The sequence below is a fragment of the Sinocyclocheilus grahami genome, unplaced genomic scaffold (genome assembly GCF_001515645.1).
Source record: "Sinocyclocheilus grahami isolate Dianchi unplaced genomic scaffold, SAMN03320097.WGS_v1.1 scaffold329.1, whole genome shotgun sequence".
NCBI classification, from domain to species: Eukaryota; Metazoa; Chordata; class Actinopteri; order Cypriniformes; family Cyprinidae; genus Sinocyclocheilus; species Sinocyclocheilus grahami.
Window position 1 is genome coordinate 466117 of NW_015505508.1, and position 14899 is coordinate 481015.

General features: G+C 37.4%; 1 protein-coding gene across 1 annotated transcript in view; it reads right to left on the reverse strand.

Annotated features, from left to right (window-relative positions):
* Positions 1–560, reverse strand: part of LOC107602530 (cadherin-7-like) — a 63353-nt gene extending 62793 nt beyond the window's left edge. The window contains exon 1 of the mRNA XM_016295047.1: positions 297–560. The gene's annotated coding sequence lies outside the window, so the exon portion shown is untranslated. The remainder of the gene's footprint in view (positions 1–296) is intronic.
* Between the last annotated feature and the right edge of the window lie 14339 nt (positions 561–14899).

Consider the following 14899-nt stretch of genomic DNA (forward strand, 5'->3'; position numbering starts at 1 on the left):
TATTTCTCTTTCTCTTATATATATATATATATATATATATATATATATATATATATATTCCCTTATGCTATACTTTAATGCAAGTATGTTAAATTAAAGTAAGAAAAATCTGAAGTAGCCTACATAAAAACAATAACAAATAATGTCACAATAGTATTGCCATTGCTCAACTTTTAGATTGTAAAAACTATAATATGATTGTGTAGCTTCCTAATGTGTCAACGTGCACCTCAAATAGCCTACACTCAGTCCGTACGGTATTGCACCTCAGCAAATACTGCATAAATCAGACTCACCTTTTCCTCCTGTTCCTTCGCGTTTATAAATTGTGAATGTTCTTGTGAAAATGGAGAGGGATTCCGTCACGTCGCAGCCGCTCTAGACGCGCTCTTCCCGAATGAGTGAAGGAAACATATTCAGGAGCATCCCTGCACTACAGGCGTCTTTCCCTCCGTTCCGCTCAATCACTGCGCTGCTCGCTCACACTCCGCGCGTCTACAATAAGCCCTATTGAGAAGCCACAGCTGCAGCGAACCTCAGCCAGAGGAGAGCACTGTGGAGAGACTCACAAAGGGACCACAACACTGTCGGCCATCCGTGAAGCATGCCTCGGGAACCTCAGTCCCAACAAACTCTGAGAAAACAGTGGTTACGCGCTACTTATTGTCTCTAATTAAAGTGGCTGACAAAATGGACAAGTCTCTGTTAGTGTGCTACAGGAGCATCGCTCATCAGGGAAACGTTGCACTGAGGGGAGGTGCTGATGTCAGTCAGCGTATCCAAGGTGCCGTGGCAATTGTAGGATTCTAGGGGGGGCACCGAGGGGCCAAAGTGTGCAGAGAGGGACCAAATTAAAACATCGTCAAGATGATTCTGCGTTCCTGAGATGTGGGTTCAAGAACTTACTTTTTTTTCAAGCTATTTAAGAAAGGCAAGTTGACAAACCTAAACTTTATCTAAAATTTGAAACAATGAAAAATATTTTAGTTCTCGTCACCTGTCCAATCACAAAGGTTTAAGATAAAGTATTATTACCATAAAATGTATTCATTGAATTAAAGTATTATTACCATGAAATGAATATATTGGATTAAATCATTTCATTTCACTAAATCATTTCAAACAAGACTCCAAGTGTGTGTGTGTTTGTACAGAGTACATATTATTTTACAGTACAGTACATATTAATTAGCCTTTTAAAAAGGTACTGCCCCAGTGACAGCTTTTGTACTTTTATTTCATGTGATATGCAAGTGTGATTGCGTATGTGAATATGTATATATCTATACCTACCAGAGTCGATCCTCCCTATACGCAAAATAGGCAAGCTGCGTAGGGCCCCCGAAACACCAGGGGGTCCCCTCGCTCTCAAAGATGATTTAATTTTAGTTTAGTTTTTGAATTTGGCCAGCGGTTATGAAACATGAATGATAATTTATTTTAATGTGGTGCGCTGTCGCCCTTTCTACATAAACATCAGTTAAATCATGTAATGTGAATGTCGTACAGTCTTGCTCAAGATTGAAATAACTAGTTGAAAGCGTACCGAGCCACGGAAGAGACACTGTTTCTCAAGCGCTTTCCGCGAGCGCGATTCGAGACGGAGTGAAACACGGACAAATGCATTTCATTCATTCGTTCATAACCACTCATACCCCACTCCACCGCCCCCGCCGACACAGTTTTGCGTAGGGCCCCCATAAGTCTAGGATCAGCACTGATACCTACCATATACCTAGAAAAAGTCCTGTGCCTACTACTTTGGTTTTCTCTACAGCTCACTCGTTTTTGACTATTACATGGTGCTTTGGAAGCATTTCTGAAACCATTTTCCATAAGCGTTGCCTTTATACACAAAACACTGCCTGATAATTGAATGACTGGACAGCCAGGTAACTGCCTTCAGTTTCGGATGCAGCACTGGGATGTTTCACTGTTTTTATCAGTCCGCTTGTCAGTGTTCAATGTGTGCGGTGCTGAGAGGAAGCAGATTTGCCTGGAGTGAAGAGCCGTTTTTTTTTTTTATCGGAGCACTGGCGTTTTATCCCTTGCAATGGAAGCAGAGCTGTATATTTTATTCCTGTAGCGAGGAGGAGCGGGTTGTTAAAATTCAAATCTTTTGCAGTTTTCTGTTGCCTCATGATCGCTCGGACTGGGGTTTCTCTTACCGGTGAGTATGGAGCATGACTGGAAAACATGGAGTGAATCAGGGGCAAAGGGCACTTCGAGCAGAGAGGGGCTCTCCACTCATATACAGTGGGTATTGTAAAGAATCACCCCCTGTAAAATAAATGATGTTAAATTAACAAGGTTCGGAAGGAGCATGATTAGATAATAAACCAATTTGGCACAGGTGGAACTCGCCAATACGTATCACTAGCACAATTCATATATAGGTCTATATACAGCCAACTTACCTCTGTCCCACGACAGTTTTCCGGCATCCCTCCTCCACCCCAACTCCTCTCTATTAAACTATTCTCATCCCATACTAGGGATTGGGGGAGTTCTCTGGGTTAGGGCTATATTCCGAGCCCTCCCTCAGGACAGCACGCCAAAAATGCTTACTATTTACTCAATCCAATTATATGTACGTGCAAACTCGTGAATTACATTTTGTTGCTTTGCAGCCTGAAAAGAAGATGGACACAGTTTTTGTTTTATCCAGCTGTATATACTCATTGCATCTTATAACATCCAAGTGAAAGATATAAAACCAACATGTCAGGAAAAAAGGAACACCCCCTTAATTATGTCAGTATTTGGTTGAACCACCTTTTGCTTTAATTATAGTCTTTAGTCTGTTGGGATCTGTCTCTGTTACTAACTTTGCACATCTAGACTTTGCAATATTTGCCCACTCTTTGCAGAACTGCTCAAGTTCAGTTAAATTTGATGGTGACCGTTTGGACTGCAGTCTTCAATTCATTCCACAGATTTTCAATGGGGTTTAAGTCTGGGCTCCGACTAGGCATATTGTTTGGTGTTGAGGCCAAATAATTTAGTTTTAGTCTCATCTGCCTCAGAATCTTCAAGGTGCGTTTTGGCAATGCTAGTCATGACTGCATGTGGCCTTTCTTGAGGAGTGTCTTTTTTCTTGCAACCCTCCCATACAAGCCACATTTGTGCAGAATTTGTGATGTTGTCCATGTACACAAATGACCACTCTGTCATAAATTCCAGCAGCTGCTTCAGAGTTGCTGTAGGCCTCTTGGTAACCTCTCTGGCCAGTTACCTCCTGGCTCTTTCATCCAGTTTGGAGCAACGTCCTGATCCAGGGAGGGTTTGTGCTGTACCAAATACCTTCCAATAATTCCACTTCTTAATAATAGACTGTGCTTCTTGGCATTGATAAAGCCTTTGAAATGTTTTTGTATCCATCTCCTGACTTGTGCCTATCCACAACTTTACCCCGGAGATCTTTTGGCAGTGCCTTGCCACCCATCGTTAATTGTTTGCTTCAGTTGCACTACCAAGGCCTGAAACACTCCAGGAAAGCTTTTTTCATGCTGAGATAATCAAAATGACCACAGCTGATCACAGTTGAAAGTCAAATGGCTTTGTGTGCCATTGAGAAGGTGATTAGCTACACCTGATTGAGTTGACAAGTCATTTTTAGGAGGGGGTGATCCTTTTTCCTTTAAACTTTTTTCATTTATTTATTTTCTGACATGTTGGTGTTATATCTTTCACTTGGATGTTATAAGTTGCACTGAGTAAATACAGCTGGATAAAACCAAAACTGTGCCGGTCTTCACTTCAAATATGAATTCTGCACAAGAATTACTGTATATTTTCAAGTACAAGATATAATCCAGGGGCTGGAACCATAATAAAATGTATCTGCTCTGTAAGAAAAACATTTGCACATGAGCTGCAGTGTGTATCATAAGAAATATATGCAAATATTTTGTTTGTGGCGTGTGCATCTGCACCCTCACCACTAGCCAGGGTGTATTTGCATGCTCTGTCATGGATCATGGATCAAAAAACTTCAAGCATGCAAGCATGATTTTTATTTTGACGTATTGGATATTACAGGCATAGATTATTACTTGACATTTAATGATACATTAAGTATGGAAGTATGGAATTGGCATGGTTGAATGAAAAGTTACATAAATGCTTAAGTTTACTGTATCTCTTTCTTTCCACCCTCTCTTTGTAAAGAAGGATTTACTGCACTCATTGTAACATTTGAAAATGTTATCTTCCTTCGAATGTAATAGCCTGCCAGGTTTTTTTTCTGACATTGAAAAAGAAAAGAATCAAGTTTGTTTGTTTGTTTGTTTTAAAGTGTGCTTGTGTCTTTCATCCTTTCCAGTATAAGTCACATAGCTGTAAGGCTCTTCTGGCTCAATCCCTCTGTGACCTAAAACAAACAATAGAAACTTTATATTGAAGAGAGTCCTCTAATCCAGCCATGAGCATTACTTTATGAAAAAGTTAATTAACTGTTGCTGGCTTATGTCACCGTCAATAGACCTATGCTTTCAACAACAGTGCTGAGCCAGTCAAAACTACACAAATGCAACAACTCCTCAATTACATTGGGACACTCTGCGTTGTCACATTGCCCTGGATTAACCAACATGGGCGACAGCTAGAGCCCTGAGCTTCACTGAGCTACTCTGAGTCCAATAATCTTCAAGGTGCGTTTTGGCAATGCTAGTCATGACTGCATGTGGCCTTTCTTGAGGAGTGTCTTTTTTCTTGCAACCCTCCCATACAAGCCACATTTGTGCAGAATTTGTGATGTTGTCCATGTACACAAATGACCACTCTGTCATAAATTCCAGCAGCTGCTTCAGAGTTGCTGTAGGCCTCTTGGTAACCTCTCTGGCCAGTTACCTCCTGGCTCTTTCATCCAGTTTGGAGCAACGTCCTGATCCAGGGAGGGTTTGTGCTGTACCAAATACCTTCCAATAATTCCACTTCTTAATAATAGACTGTGCTTCTTGGCATTGATAAAGCCTTTGAAATGTTTTTGTATCCATCTCCTGACTTGTGCCTATCCACAACTTTACCCCGGAGATCTTTTGGCAGTGCCTTGCCACCCATCGTTAATTGTTTGCTTCAGTTGCACTACCAAGGCCTGAAACACTCCAGGAAAGCTTTTTTCATGCTGAGATAATCAAAATGACCACAGCTGATCACAGTTGAAAGTCAAATGGCTTTGTGTGCCATTGAGAAGGTGATTAGCTACACCTGATTGAGTTGACAAGTCATTTTTAGGAGGGGGTGATCCTTTTTCCTTTAAACTTTTTTCATTTATTTATTTTCTGACATGTTGGTGTTATATCTTTCACTTGGATGTTATAAGTTGCACTGAGTAAATACAGCTGGATAAAACCAAAACTGTGCCGGTCTTCACTTCAAATATGAATTCTGCACAAGAATTACTGTATATTTTCAAGTACAAGATATAATCCAGGGGCTGGAACCATAATAAAATGTATCTGCTCTGTAAGAAAAACATTTGCACATGAGCTGCAGTGTGTATCATAAGAAATATATGCAAATATTTTGTTTGTGGCGTGTGCATCTGCACCCTCACCACTAGCCAGGGTGTATTTGCATGCTCTGTCATGGATCATGGATCAAAAAACTTCAAGCATGATTTTTGTTCTTTTATTTTGACGTATTGGATATTACAGGCATAGATTATTACTTGACATTTAATGATACATTAAGTATGGAGATGGATTATTGGCATGGTTGAATGAAAAGTTACATAAATGCTTAAGTTTACTGTATCTCTTTCTTTCCACCCTCTCTTTGTAAAGAAGGATTTACTGCACTCATTGTAACATTTGAAAATGTTATCTTCCTTCAAATGTAATAGCCTGCCAGGTTTTTTTTCTGACATTGAAAAAGAAAAGAATCAAGTTTGTTTGTTTGTTTGTTTTAAAGTGTGCTTGTGTCTTTCATCCTTTCCAGTATAAGTCACATAGCTGTAAGGCTCTTCTGGCTCAATCCCTCTGTGACCTAAAACAAACAATAGAAACTTTATATTGAAGAGAGTCCTCTAATCCAGCCATGAGCATTACTTTATGAAAAAGTTAATTAACTGTTGCTGTCTTATGTCACCGTCAATAGACCTATGCTTTCAACAACAGTGCTGAGCCAGTCAAAACTACACAAATGCAACAACTCCTCAATTACAGTGGGACTCTCTGTGGTGTCACATTGCCCTGGATTAACCAACATGGGCGACAGCTAGAGCCCTGAGCTTCACTGAGCTACTCTGAGTCCAATGTTCTTGCATTTAATCCCACAGTTGAGAAGCGCTGAGGCAGGGGAAGAGTTTTTTTTTTTAAGTAGTGCATAGTAGACCAGATCTCTAGTTCGTAAGTGAGGGTGCAGCCGAGCAAGTTTAAAACCAAGAGAGGCAGAATCTCTAGACAAGGTTTAATTTTTTCTGCTGTACAGTTGTGGCAATGTGTGACACTCACAGAAAGAACCACAGTTTGCCCTTGATACTAAAGGACATTGTCAGTGTGTGGGGGAGTTTGTGATCCAAGTAAGTGTCAGCCTTGTGATAATGCATTTGCTTTAAGCGCACAATTTAACAAGTAGAGCCAACGAGCGCACAGAGCACTGTAAGACTGCACAGAAGCTAAGAAAACATTTTTAGGGGTTGCCTAAAAGGTGAAGTGGTGTTCTGGAGAACACTATTCATACTCCAAAGGCACACACTTGCCTTTCTGTCATCTTGAGCAATCTATAAAAGGTACAAAGAAAGCATCCACATAAGCTGACATACATATTTAGAAGAAGATAATTGTTTGTGGTGATAAAATTCAAATTCATCAAAGACAGTGCTAACAGAAAAAATAAAAATTTAACAAACTGTCAAAGTCACTCTATTCACTTCTTTGTGAAGCGAAAAGGCATGGACATTCACACGCTTTAATGCAAGAGACAACACACAAACAGAATCCATATGTGGTATAAGTAAATGCAAATTATAGAAATGTACCATTATAACTAATTGTAAAGTTGTTTTAAAAGAATGATGCACGGTACAGTTAGTATAAATGGTAACACTTTACAATAAGGCTAATTAGTTAACTACATTAGTTAACATGAACTAATAATGAACTGCACTTATACAGCGTTTATTACTCTTTGTTAATGTTAATTTCAACATTTACTAATACATTATTCAAATCTTGTTAGCATTAGTTAATGCACTGTGAACTAACATGAACATCTGTATTTTTATTAACTAACATTAGCGTAGATTAGTAAATACAGTAACAAATGTATTGCTCATGGTTAGTTCATGTTAGTTAATATATTAACTAATGTTTAACTAATGAACCTTATTGTAAAGTGTTACCGTATAAATGTATGTTAAACATTTCCATTTTGTAAGTCATTTGTATTTCATATTCACTTTTATTTCACATTTACTACATGTTCCTTGTGCTCGATATCAACATCTGAAATATCTGGAATACTAGTTACAGACATAAAATGATGACCTAAAAGCTTCATCACAGTCTCCCCATTGGTTGACCACATCTGGGTTTTACAACTCTAAAGCCAACCAGGAAAGTCAAAAAGCTGGGTGTATTCTTCAAAGATCTATTTAATTTTGCTGCTCACATCTCGACAATCATCCATTTCTATTTTATAGCATTAACACTGGTGCTTCACGGCTGGCATGCTGAAACAGCACCCTCTTACCTGAACTTACCTGAACCTCTTACCTGTCACTTTCCAGAATTTCCACTCTCTTGTTAGAACAAGTTTTAATAAAGTTTAGTTTAAATAAATTCTTTCTTGTTCTCGGCTATATTTGAATGTCTGCTCCAGATTCTGCACTTAAAACTTGCCATTTGTGGCACAGAGAGAATTTTTGTCAGTTTTATCATAAATCACTTGTAATGTTTCTTAATGTTCTTCATTTGGATAAAATGATCTACTAAATGACTAAATGTATGCATAAATGTACACTACTTTTCAAAATATTTTTTGGGGATGAGTCTTCAGTGTCACATTATCATTCAGAAATTTGTATTATCAATGATGAAAACAATTGCTTAATTTTTTTCTGAAAAAAAATTATCCTTTTTTCAGGATTGTTTGATAATCGCATTTATTTGAAATGGAAATCTTTTAACAATATAAATGTATTTACTATAAATTTTGATCAGTTTAATGTGCTCTTGCTAAAATAAAGGTATTCATTTTTTAAAATCATACCGACCCCAATGCTATGAGACATGTTCTGTCAAATGTTGTCCCTAGTGTGATTAAGTTTATAGGATCCATTGTTTCGATTTATTTCAAAGTCTTGTTCAGAGCAAAAATTCACTCCAGATGAGTGAATAAACATTTTGCTTTGTTTAGCAATGATGAAATATTGCTAAACCCAGTTCAGACTGTTTGATGAAACTGAATAATGATTACTAATGATTGGATGGATGGGTGGATAGAAAGATCGATGGTTGGATGGAAGAATGCATGGATGGATGGATGGGTATGGTGGGTAGATTTGTCTCCTCTAATGGACGTGCAGGGCATGACACCTTGGTCATGTTGGCATCTGTCTGATGATTGATTAGTCTTCTAGAAGATCGTCTCTGCACTCATAGCAATGAGTGTCGTTCATCCAGAAATGAATATTCTGTCATCATGTACTCCCTCGTGGCATTCCAAAACTATATGACTCTCTTTCTTCTATGGGACACAAAATAAGTTATCTTGAAAGTCACTAATCGGACATAAAAACATTTAAGCATTTCCCGAAAAATCTTCTTTTGTGTTCCACAGAAGTCAGTCATGCATATTTGTAATGACATGAGAGTGCGACAATTTTCATTTGGGAGAACTGTGCCTTTAAAGCATGTAAAGCCTGATATCTCGAGAGTTTGGTTGATGGCATTAAAAAAATAACTGACATATCTACAACTAAAGCTTCAGCCTTGAGCTGTTATAGATAATGACAAATGTAGAACAGAAAGTATTGCTACTGCAAGATATCGAGGGTTAAAACTGTGTGTTAAAAATGCCATAATTTAATTTAAACCAGTTTAACAACGCATCTTCTACGCCAGCGTCAAGTGCTTTTGTTCTAGCTTCACTCATCTCAGTTTAAGTCCACTTATGTTTGGCTTGTGCCCACCACTAGAGCACCACATCAGAAGCATACGGCACCATGGAAACCCTGTGTCTCCGAGGTTAAGCAACAGAGTGAAAATAATGCTTCTTTTGTATCAGTGAGGTTACTGCAGTTCCCTTGCTGGGCTACTTCGAGCTTCCTGATATGAGGCTCATATTAGTCCATGGAGGGAGCTTGCACTGGGACAATGAGAATCCATTGAGAGGCAGCCCAGTATTTCAGAACAGGTAATGGGTGTAACGATGTCTGCCATGTCAATCAATTATCTCTTTTCTTCAAGTCCTGCTCACAGGCAGCATAAATTACCCACAGTCTTGACTGATAATAGGGAGACAGAGCTTATGTATTCCTGGAAGAACACATTTCGACCACACGTATGCTCTATTGTGCTCGGTTTTCACGCTCACTACTCTACCAGGATCATGATAATATGATTAAAATTATATGGTTCATATTGGCAAAAACGATTAACCTTGGTGCAGATGTTTCATTCATTCGCCCGATGTTGTATGTTCTCACATACAGCCTGTGGGCCCATATGGTTCTTATTACGGATGGTAGTCACACAACAACACATAAAAATAAAAAAAACAGAATAAGTACCACAATGTTGTCACAGGTTTATCAAAACAACATTTTCATGAGACTGAGACTAAAAACAGCTTCTTCACTAGCATTCCACATCAACAGCACCAAACACCAAATGTTACAAATTTAAAAGTGTGAAAATATTTAAAAGATTGTGTTTATTTGTGTCAAGTAGAGAGATGAACTGGCAAAAGGAAAGTATTCCCTTCAGACCGAGACCGAGTGCATTAAACTTCATAATTAAATGACGATTTGCTTCTCCTCCATTTCCTTCAGCAGCTGGGGGAGGGGGCATTCACACGACTCTCGTCAGTGTCTGAGGAGTGAAGCGACAGGCACAATACAATAAACCCCAACCCAACTCTACTTGCTCTCAAAAGCCAGAAAATTGCATCAATCTCCTCCCATAGTTTAAAAGGAGGAGAACAAAACTGTCACTGCTCTTTTCGGTTATCTCAATGCTTTCTCTCTCGCTTCGCAGTTGCTCTGGCCTTCTTCGGAAGACTGGCCATGTCTTCAATCAATCAGGCTCTTACTGAAGGGTAGCAGATGTCACCAACACTGGGACTCCAACTTGGTGACCCGCCCCCCGAACCGCACACATCTCTCTCCTCTATTGATCAGGAGACGCACAGAGGGAGAGGGAGGATTTTAAGATGGGTGCCTTTGTGCGTCTACAGTTTCATCTCCTGCGGGGCGTATGCATGTGCACATGCTTCAGAGCTCATGCTGAAAGACTTGGGGCCCCATCTTGCTCTTATTCACACGGTTTGGCCCGTCATCATGCTTGTGAACAAATCCTCATATTTAACCACTCTCTCTGTTTCTGCACCCTTCAAACAGATACACTGTGACCAATCAGAGTGGCGCAGGCCACAAGTGAGGGTGTGAACATATTTAGCCTCCGTTTCAAAGGAGCAGCAGCCATTCAAGCCACTGTTACACGCACTTTGGGTCACTTCAACAAAGCACCATGGGATTGGATTTGATACAGTCAATATGGAGCCATGTTGTACACATAGTTTGAACCAGGCCTGTCAGGGATACAATGACGTGAGCATCTCTAAATGACAAGAAGATGACGATGGAGGAGGCTACAGAGATTACGTTGATACACCTAATTAGAGCATGAAAATCCATTTCAAGGGGAGAGTCAGAGGAAGGCCGAGATGAAAAGGAACAAGGATAGATTAGTGTAAGGCCAGAAACATGGCTAAGATGTGCGAAAGCCCCAAAGAATCCCTTTTGACTGATCTCTATTTTTTATCAGTTGTAATCCAACCCCGAACCCCCACCCAAAAAGAAAACACCAAGATAAATGGGTGTTTATCTATGTCAGGAAACCCGGCATGTCTGCTTTGCTGCTAAAGTGTCTCTCCAGAAGCCTGTCTGTCTACATCAGTAGCAAAATTATTTTGAGTAAACACTCAACACATCTGAAAAGCACTCCCAGATGTTGCCGCTGCTGTCATTGCCTTCGGGCACTTCAGAATAAGGTAAGCCATTGTATCTTAGGTGTGCCACTTTTCCAAGTGTGTTAGTTAAACATTTGGGATTAATACCTTGTGAAATTCATGACTGCATTTCCATGAAGGGTGAGAAGAGGACTTTTCCTGCCTCGTTTGTAGAGAAAGAGGAAAAATTGTGGCCAAAAAGATATACAGATTGAAAATCTGTGATTTAAAATAGAATTTAAACATGTAAAACATACCATGTAGAAGAAATATTGGTAACAGTTTTTATGACGCTCATATTTATAATACATTATAATGGTATTCTTAAGGCATTATAATGAATGCATAATGCATTATAAAAACCCTTATAATATGTTATATCATCTTATGAATATTCATAAGAACAGTTTTAATGTTTTATAATATTTACTTATTTGTAGTTATAGCTTTTAAGAATATGATGATTTATAACACACAGTGAACATCCACTTAAATTACAATGGATTACATTTCTCATAGTTATAACGTATTATAAGTCTCATATCTTGCCATCTTTCTTATGCTACTTTACTTAAAGCCATCAAAGACCACTTATCAGATATCAGATCAGATGAATGTGTAATAAGACATATTTGCTTTGAACTATTTTTTATGTAATATCAGTTTGATTATGTTGATGGTTCCCCAACAGACAGACTGACTATAAGTAACTTTGCAAGTACATCAACATTCTACCAACCCTAACCTTAACCTAAGCCTACTAATACTCTAATGAGAGTTAGTTGACATGTAGTTGCAAAGTTGCTTATAGTCAATAGACTAGGGGGACCATCAAAATAAAATGTAACAGAACATATAAACATTGCATTTTTTTCAGTTGAAATTATTAACTAGCTCACATCAAAATTAATATTAGTCTCACAGGCAACACTCAAATAACACTCCACACCTAATCACTTACAAGATGTAGTAAGATACTGTGCAGATCTTAAATAAACAATGTCAAGATAGTCCATTATAAATGTAAAAATAGATTTTATATGGTGTTCATTGTGTTATAAATAATCATAATCTTAAAACTTATAACCACAAATGCGTAAGCATTATAATGTATTATAATTGTTGTTATGATTATTTATAAGATGATATAACATATTATAAGTTATTTTATAATGCATTATGCAGTCATTAGAATGCCTTAAGAATACCCTTATAATGTGTTATAAATATGGGCTTCATAGAAAGTCTTACCATATTCATGATACTGTAATATTTCAGATTCACCAATCAAATAAGAAAATTTGTAATTAATTTTTGTCAAATTTTACATTTAATTAAATTAAACACAGACACATTTTATTTTGTGATTTCTGGATGTTTGGGCTCTGGACCTTTAGGGGTACCACAGCTTGTCAGGTACTCTAAAATATTTGTACCTTATTTAGCAAATGTTTTAACTAGTCATTTTCTTATTTATCATGTAAATGAATGTGCAAAAATAAACCTAGTGTGGAAAAAAAATTAACTGAGCATTCAAATTGTGAAAGATAATATTGTCAGAGACAGAAACGTCACTATAGAAGTTAACTTAAATTAAAAGTTATTAATCTAATATGTTTTTAATGTTTTGTAACAGTTTAGGCCTATTAAATTATTAAAAAGGCACAAATTTGACAGTGATATCGAATATTTAATTATTTCATCCCGAGAAATTGATTTTAAAATACAGAGGCATCAGTACTGGTATTGATAATACTTGCCTTCATTCATAGTACTTAGTTAAACGATGCCATTAACACATATTTAAAATACACCGTTGTTATGTTGTTTCTCCATTCATTCAGAGATTCAATGTGAAAATCTGTTGATAATTAAAATTTTTACTGTAATATCTGTAGTATGTTTAATTTTGTAATCGATTGACAGCGCATATATATATATATATATATATATATATATATAGAGAGAGAGAGAGAGAGAGAGAGAGAGAGAGAGAGAGAGAGATGTAGATATAGATAAGCTATGTTGAGTTCATGAATTCCCCCTCTTTGTCACTGAATGGCACGAGGCAGCAATCTTCTGCTTCCACTGAGTGGAATGCCATACCTATGACTGTTTATGTCAAACACATGAGCACACTAGGAAATAATGAGGCATGCAACAAAGCAGACATTGTTCATGTGATAGAAACGCTCTTGAAGGGCCAGGCTGTCCACCTCTTAATGCATAAAGCATCATTTGTCCCTGGCTTACTACTTTACAGCTCCTGCCACCCATTTGCGTGATTGTGAGCTTGATTCCTTCTAAGAACAAACCAGCGGGGAGGGAGAGAGAGAGATACTACAACCTCTGATACAGAAAACAAAGATGTATAATCTTTCACTGGTCTAAAAATAATTAGCATTTATCAAGTGAAAATGCATTCTCTCGTGGGGAGAGAAATGCAGATTGCACCACTTATCATGCATCAGCCCTCTTTTCTAATGAGTATTTATTATAAGTCAGCAGCAGTGTGTGGAGTAGCAAAATTTGGAATTTAAGAACGGGCTCCATTTCAATTCATGAGTTGGAATGTTAATGGAAGATCGCATTGGAATTTTAATTGCAGTGACATTCACTGAATTGTGATTTTAAAAGGAAATTATGCACAGTCATACAAAAGTGGAACTTAATTAGTACAAAATAGTCCATCATTAATTGCTATTTATTCCATAATACTGCATCTAGAGCAGTGCTTCTCAAACTTTTTGAATTCCAGGCCCCCAAAACAAAATATCCAAAACCCCCCATATTGACTAAGATATTGCCTCTGGTATTTCCGCTGTAATTATGACAATTAAAAGTATTTTTCTTTTAAACAGAAAAGTAGGAGTGTTGAGATATGAAAAGAATAAACAGTGATTCATTTTTTGATTTTTGATTAGAATTGTATTTTCTAATTTGTCTTAACTGCATACACATTTATCCCTTGATGTCTTGAGCTTTTAATTTTAATTAATTCAATTAAATTCAGTTCAAATGTATTTGTATAGCACTTTTTACGATACAAATTGTTGCAAAGCAACTTTACAGAAAATTAAGTTTCTACAATATTTAGTAGAAGCTTATCAGTGGTGACTGTCAGTTTATGTACATATGGCAGAAATGTACGGAAAAATAAATTAAAGATGTAATCAAACAGACGATGAACACTATTAATGCAATCAAACTTATAGCAAAATTTGGTAGTTCTGTTAACACAGTTTTGAATTTAGTCATATAACACCACAAACTGTCTTACACATTTTTTAGGCAACTTTACAAAACTTACAAAGACAAATAATATATTGATTAATATTAATGTTTGGCTCCAACTGAAAAATGTAGTCCAGTAGTGATTTATTAAGCACAATGAACTATACATAGATCATAAACAAATAGCTGTAGGTGCTATATATATTATATAAAATAATACCTCATATGTTGTATGATAACATGTTTATGGGTAAATATGGTCAAATAATTATGGGGGAAAGTAAATGTGTAATTGAAAACTACACATACTGCAATTCAATTAAGTTAACTCCATTGTCATTCTACTTCCTTAAAATTAAATTTGAATTCTGCAATGTTGTTTTGCACCCTACTGACTACTGCTTCTTTGTTGATGTTATAGAATAATGTAAGCTGTTGAAGGTCTGGTAAATGGGGGGGGGGGGGGGGGATGGGGGGGATGGGGGTTGAT